We start from the raw sequence: 6,533 nt of genomic DNA, 5'->3' as shown, positions 1-6,533 counted from the left end.
CTTTTGGGGGGGGGGGGGGGGTGGGGTGGGGGGAGGGCAATATGAACCATTGTCTGACTCTCAGTATCTCAGATCTAGAGTTTAGCAGAGTCTGAACTGGAGTTGGACTGAAAGTTAATAAAATATTTGGGTGGTGGGAGAGAACAATTACCAAATAGATTAATTTACTCCAAGAGGTGATGATTATAACTTCTCAACCTCCAGAGTATTTGCATATTTTATTAAGCACAATTTCTTTCCAGAGGGATGAAAATTTCATAGTTGCATGATTTCTTGTAAATCAAGAAATTAGAACAGGAAAGGAACCATGTTAGATTTTTCTTAATAGTCCCAGTGCAAAACACAGGAAGAACATAATATATGTTTGGACAATTCTTGTGTGGCTTTAGGTAAATCTGAGTTGTGATAATTGACACCCTTCCCCTCCGCAAAAGAAGATGAATGAACGAATAAATAAATAAATGCACACACGTGCACACATGCACATACATATTTATATATTTCAATCACGTAGTAATTATGAGAGGTTGTTAACATGCGCCTCAGTGGGTAGAGCCCAGGGTTGTATGTCAGAATACCTGGGTATTAATCTCAACCTGAGCCCTGGTGGTGCAGTGGTTAAGAGCTCAGCTACTAACCAAAAGGTCAGCAGTTCCAATCCACCAGCCACTCCTTGGAAACCCTGTGGGGCAGTTCTACTCTGTCTGATAGGGTCGCTATAAGTTGGAGTCACCTTGATGGCAATATTTTTTTTTTGCCATTTATTATCTGTGACTTCAGAATTTTGCTTAATCTCTCTGAACCTCAGTTCCTACAGTGTGGAAACTAATTTTTCCAATCCAAAGTTATTTTAAGGGCAATCTGATGTATGTGAAAGTCTGTGAATTGTGATAAAGTATACTGATGCACACAATATCATCGTCAATCCTCTCGCAATGTTTTATATGCATTTGACAAAAGCACACTGTTTAAAATGAGGGCACTGTTAAGGCATACAGACATCTTACCTGATTTTCAGAATAAAAAGCTTGCAATTAATGATACTTAGATTTTTATGACCCATGCTTATGGAGAAAATACGGTTTTTCTATGCAACGTCATCTGTAGAAATGCTTAGTACGGAAACTTGGTGCATAAATATTCAGTGAACACTTTTCAAAAGTTACTTAAATTGCTTTTCTAAAATATAAATCCATGTGAAAGGAAAAATCCAACTACTCAAATGGTTTGTATCTTTGTGTTCTCTAACAATAAGCCCCTATCAAGAAGGATGAGGTTTTAAATTTGCATAGCACCTGTTTAAGCAGGCTCAGACTGAGACGCAAATGCACCTTGCACCAATGTCCTGGGCTTGGGGGATGCTAAGAACAATTAGAAAAATTGCCTTCAAAGTAGCTGAAGCAGCTTCAAGGCCCTTTTTCGTGAATACGCTATTTTCATTGATTGCTGTGGTTGCTTACAGTAAACACTGCACATCAAAAGTTTGAGTTTCGTTTTTGTTTCTGTTGCTGACTACAGACGTTAACAGATGCATTCTTTTTTTCCCTATTCTTTAAGGAACATGGTTAGAATTTTCCCAAGAATGAGCTTAATAATTTTACCAACTGCGAATTGTTATTTAAAAAAAAAAAAAAAAGATAGTAGTCCAGGATAAAGATTGGAAATCAGTTATTCTTTGAAAGCATCTTATCCCAGATAAGATCAAAACAGCCCTTAGAGTTCAGCAAAATTTTGGAGCAATTTTTAAGAAAAACAGAGCAAACCAGCATACCAAATAAATCAGCTAGTTGACTGCTAATGGTAACTTTACTTCTGTTTCTTCTCAAGCTGGTTGTTTCCCTTAGCTTTTACTATTAAAAAAAAGAATGCCATCCAGACGATTTCTGACTCATAGCGACCCTACAGGACAGAGTAGAACGACCCCCATAGGGTTTCTAAGGAGCACCTGGTGGATTCAAACTGCTAACCTTTTGGTTGGTAGCAAAACTCTTAATCACTACGCCACCAGGGTTAGCTTTTCTATAAGGACTTTTATTATGCAAATGCCACATTTTTTGGTAAACATGTACTACATTACAATTTATGAGCAGTTGAACTTTTATTGCTCAAAAACACTCATATTTTAACCTTTTTCTCTAATGGAAGTGATAGCTTAGTGTCTGGTGGATGTTTTATCTCTTGGTGTAAAAAATTTTTTTTAACGTCATTCATTTATAGAAGCTGACCTTAATTGATCCAGATTAATTTTAAGGTCAAATGCTTATAATTTACACTTGTCCTTAACACAAGGGCAATCAAGAGCAAGAGGCATACTCGAGTGGAACTACAAGGGTTTAAATATTAACCTGATCTGGCTTGAATCTCAGATCTGCTCCTTACAGCTGTGTAGCCTTGAACAAGTAACATCACCTCTTTGAGTCTCCTCATTTGGGAAACAGACAAAAATAAGGCATAGCTTTTAAGAGTTTAATGGCAGTCAATCAAATAAGATAGTTAATGTTAATGCCAGGTAAGAAAAAGTTGGTCAGTATGTTAGCTCTGTTCTCATCACCCATTTCTTCTAGTAGGTTAAAACAAGCAGATGGGATAGATTAGATAAATAGACAGACGGGTAGATAGACAGGTAAATAGATAGGTAGGTAGGTAGCTAGGTGGGTAGCTAAGTAGGTCGCTAGGTAGGTAGCTAGATAGTTGATAGGTAGGTAGGTAGATGATAGACAGGAAGTTAGATAGAGATTATGCATATAAATCATATATATGCATATAAGTCATATATACACATATACACATGTATATTATTTCCTTCTAGAATTTAACTGCTAATAATTATTTTCTAATATCAATTTAGACAAGGATAAAAGAGCCACTTAGAAACTCATTCAATAATATGTTTAGCAAAAAAACTGTCTTACACTAAGAAGGGACTATTCTTATTAAAGCCAGAGAGTGAACCCTCATATACTAATGAAGCGATTATACTGAGTTTAAGAATATAGTACAGAAGAGCTTTTAAATTATTAGAGGTCGGAGAGTTAATTAAAGGTTTTAGCCTCTATCCCTTAAGAGATAATTAGACCTTCATTCTAATTTTTCTCAAGGCCAGGGAATTTGTACTTTCGATGAATTTCCCCGATGATTGTGATATAGATTGCCAATAAACCATAGTTTGAGAAACTCTCAAATATGTCATAGATAATGCCCAACTAAACATAAGGTGGCACTAGAATATGTGGTGACATCGATTTGAATTGTGAAAGAATCCTTGAGATTATTAAATCAATGTTTATTGAATCGCCATTCTGAGAAAGGCACTCTGCCAAATATAGTCAAGGATGCAGAGATGTCTAAGAATCTGTGCCAAACTCATTCTCAGTGGGAATGCAGAAGGGTAAACAATAAATTGTAAGATAATGTGTTTTCATTGTTGATTATGAAATTGTCACACAGATTAATGTCATTTTGCTCCATTTTAATATCACACATATATTAATGCCATTTTTACCTGGTCCAAGAAAGAGGGCAGACAATCCCATTCTAACCTGAATGAGAGACATTTATCAGTGCATTGTTAAATATCTCTTTCTTATACAAATGGTTTTACTGAATGTGAAAACCCAACTTTTGAAAACACTCACTTTTTACAGTCTAGATATATTGATGAAAATAACCCTGATATCTTGCTCAAACACTAAAATGAGTATGTGTGGAATCTTGTGTCTTAAATGAAAGTTCTTCAGTTCTTCATTTGTCCTGCAATTTGTAGAGGCTGACAGTCCAAACTGACGGGGATATCTGAAAATAGAAATTGTTTAGCAAAAATTCTATGGCAAAGCCTTACAATACTAAAAGCAAAATCAAGTCTCCTTCCAGGCATTATATCTTATTAATTAATTAAAGAATCTGTTTCACCCTTGACCAGTTTGCCATTTATGTCTATCCAGCATCATTTTTTTTTTTTTTGGCCTTGATTGTAAGCAAGGGACATGAACATGCTCTGATGCACAGCAGCTCAGCTCCTTAAATCTATGAAGCATTTTAATTAGATAGGAAAAAAAGGAAACACAAATTTGAAGGGATTCCTCATGATGTCCAAAAAAACCTGAAATATTATTTCAATTTCTGAATAAGCAGTTTCAATTTTTCTTTTGGTTCTTGGTAATAAATATTTGTTTGATTGATACATACATACACACACATACTTATATATTAAATGTATGTATAAATGTTATACATGCATTTTTATATATATGCTATATATACATTTATTACACATGTGTATTTTTACATGTATATGTGCATACTTACTTTTCTACCATGTTCATCTTTTTTTCATTTTTCTTAGTGTTTTTCCATGTTTTATTGGGACTATTTCCATTATTTCAAAATAATGAATTATTTTGATATTTGGATTGTAAATGGGGAGATTTTTTAAGGCATTAATTTTTTCAAACATTTCTATTTTACATTATATATGTATATATACATGTATATGTATGCATATATATGTATATATGTGTGTGTATGTATATGTATATATATACATATATGTATATATGTGTATATATATATGTATGTATATATATATATATATATATATATATATATATATATATGGCTGCTGGGTTTGAACCATGAGTTTGAACCACCAACCTTAGGTTAGCAGCTCAGTGCTTAACCATTGTGCTACCAGGGATCTTTGAAGGAACCAGTAGTCAAGTATAATTACTAATACACCTATTCCTCACTTATCAACTATCTCATATTTATCCAATAATTAACATTACTACAATAGTAAAAAATCTACTATCCAACTATTTTGTGCATTAACAACATACGTCTGGCAGTAACAGACACTTAGGTGTGACGCGAGAGTAACTCTGGCTGTGATGGTTAAGATTATGTGTCAACTTGGTTGGGACATTATTCTCAGTGGTTTGGCAGTTATATAATGACGTAGCCATCTTCTTTTTTGTGATCTAATGTGGTCATCCTCCATTTTCACATAGTGCCAATTTTCACATGACCCGGTCCTCGGAACCTAACCATGTTGGTAAGTGAAGAGTGGCTATATTTAGAAACTGAGAAATTACATTTTATAAACAAAATTATTTCAGCTTGTCTTGAAGAATCTTTAGATCCAGCAAAACTGGTATTCATTCTGCATGACAAAAACTGGCTTAGGTAGGCAGCTGTTGTCGCCTTTGCAAGGAACATTTACTCTACTGTTTATACAGTCTTATTATCTTAAAACAAGTTTACTTTGTTCATTTACACCACCTACCTGGCTTCAGTGGTCTTCGTATTTTAAGGAAATCATGATTTAAGGAATTCAGGTACATTTTAAGAATGACTGTATAAGAAAATACGAGGACTAAAACGATCACCTATAGTTCCCTACCCAGAGACAACCAGGGCAATATTTTTATACTTTTTTTTAAGTCTTCTTAGTACATATTTTTAGACAACTGAGATTACACATATGCAAACTACTGTTCTTTCATAAAATACATATTCAATAGTTTTTCACGTTGGAATGAGCTCTTTGAGTGATGATTTAAGCACTGATTAGAATCCCAATATATTGATGTATTTCTCTCTAAAAAGTAGCTAAAGAACTATTTATTGAAGAGATGAATACAAGCGTGAATTTGTCACTACTAGAAATAACATGACAACAAAATAAAGCAATAATATTTATTCACAAAACTGTCCAATTTATAATACACATCTTAAATACCAAATTAATTCAGATTACCCTTGAATGGTTTGATATTAAAACCATTGCATTTCAAAAAAGAATGAGCTAAAATAAGAGGGCAAAAGAATCTGAAGAGTAGTGACAAGACAATTTTTGAAATAACTGATAACTCATGAATACATTATTAGATAACCTGGCTTTAGATGAGGTGATTTTAAATAGGTTTAAAAAAATTGAATACAGCTGGTATCATGTAGTGTATTATGCTATGGCTACCTGGAAAAATCATAATAAATTCAGAGAAAGTGTCACTGAAATCCATGAAAATAAAATTTTATACACATAATAAAGTTTTTCTTCCTTATTTTTCAAATACTTAATGAAAAACTTTCTATTTCTCTGGAGTGTATGAATATCACCCAGCAAAATCTATAATGTTCTCTGTATTTCCGTATATCAAATTTAAAAAATTGGATTATTTTAACATTAGGTTAACAAAAAAATCTTTAATGACAGTACATATTAGGAGATTATGTAAATATTTATATCATTTTTAGTAGATAGACGATAAACTTTGATATAATAATAGCTTTTTGATTGTCATAAAAGTCAGAAAAAAAAGATTGATTAGCAAGGAAATTTTTTTTTTTTTTTTAAGTGAGCTTTAGATTTGTTCTCATTTCCATTTTTCTCTAGGTACATTTTGGTTTCCTCTTTGATGCATTGGTAACTTGGAAGTACGTGCTGATGTTCTCAGTAATGAAGATATTTTGGTCATATACATGCTGTATTTTTTTTTTTTTTTTTAATATTTTATTGTACTTCAGGTGAAGGC

General features: G+C 33.0%; 1 pseudogene; it reads right to left on the bottom strand.

Annotated features, from left to right (window-relative positions):
* The window catches only part of LOC101358386 (glutathione S-transferase omega-2-like), a 2,299-nt pseudogene extending 1,236 nt beyond the window's left edge, over positions 1 to 1,063 (bottom strand).
* Between the last annotated feature and the right edge of the window lie 5,470 nt (positions 1,064 to 6,533).

The sequence above is a fragment of the Trichechus manatus genome, unplaced genomic scaffold, assembly GCF_000243295.1.
Source record: "Trichechus manatus latirostris isolate Lorelei unplaced genomic scaffold, TriManLat1.0 scaffold00023, whole genome shotgun sequence".
Taxonomy (NCBI): Eukaryota; Metazoa; Chordata; class Mammalia; order Sirenia; family Trichechidae; genus Trichechus; species Trichechus manatus.
The sequence above is the reverse complement of the archived record's forward strand: the minus strand, read 5'-3'. Positions and strand labels throughout refer to the sequence as shown.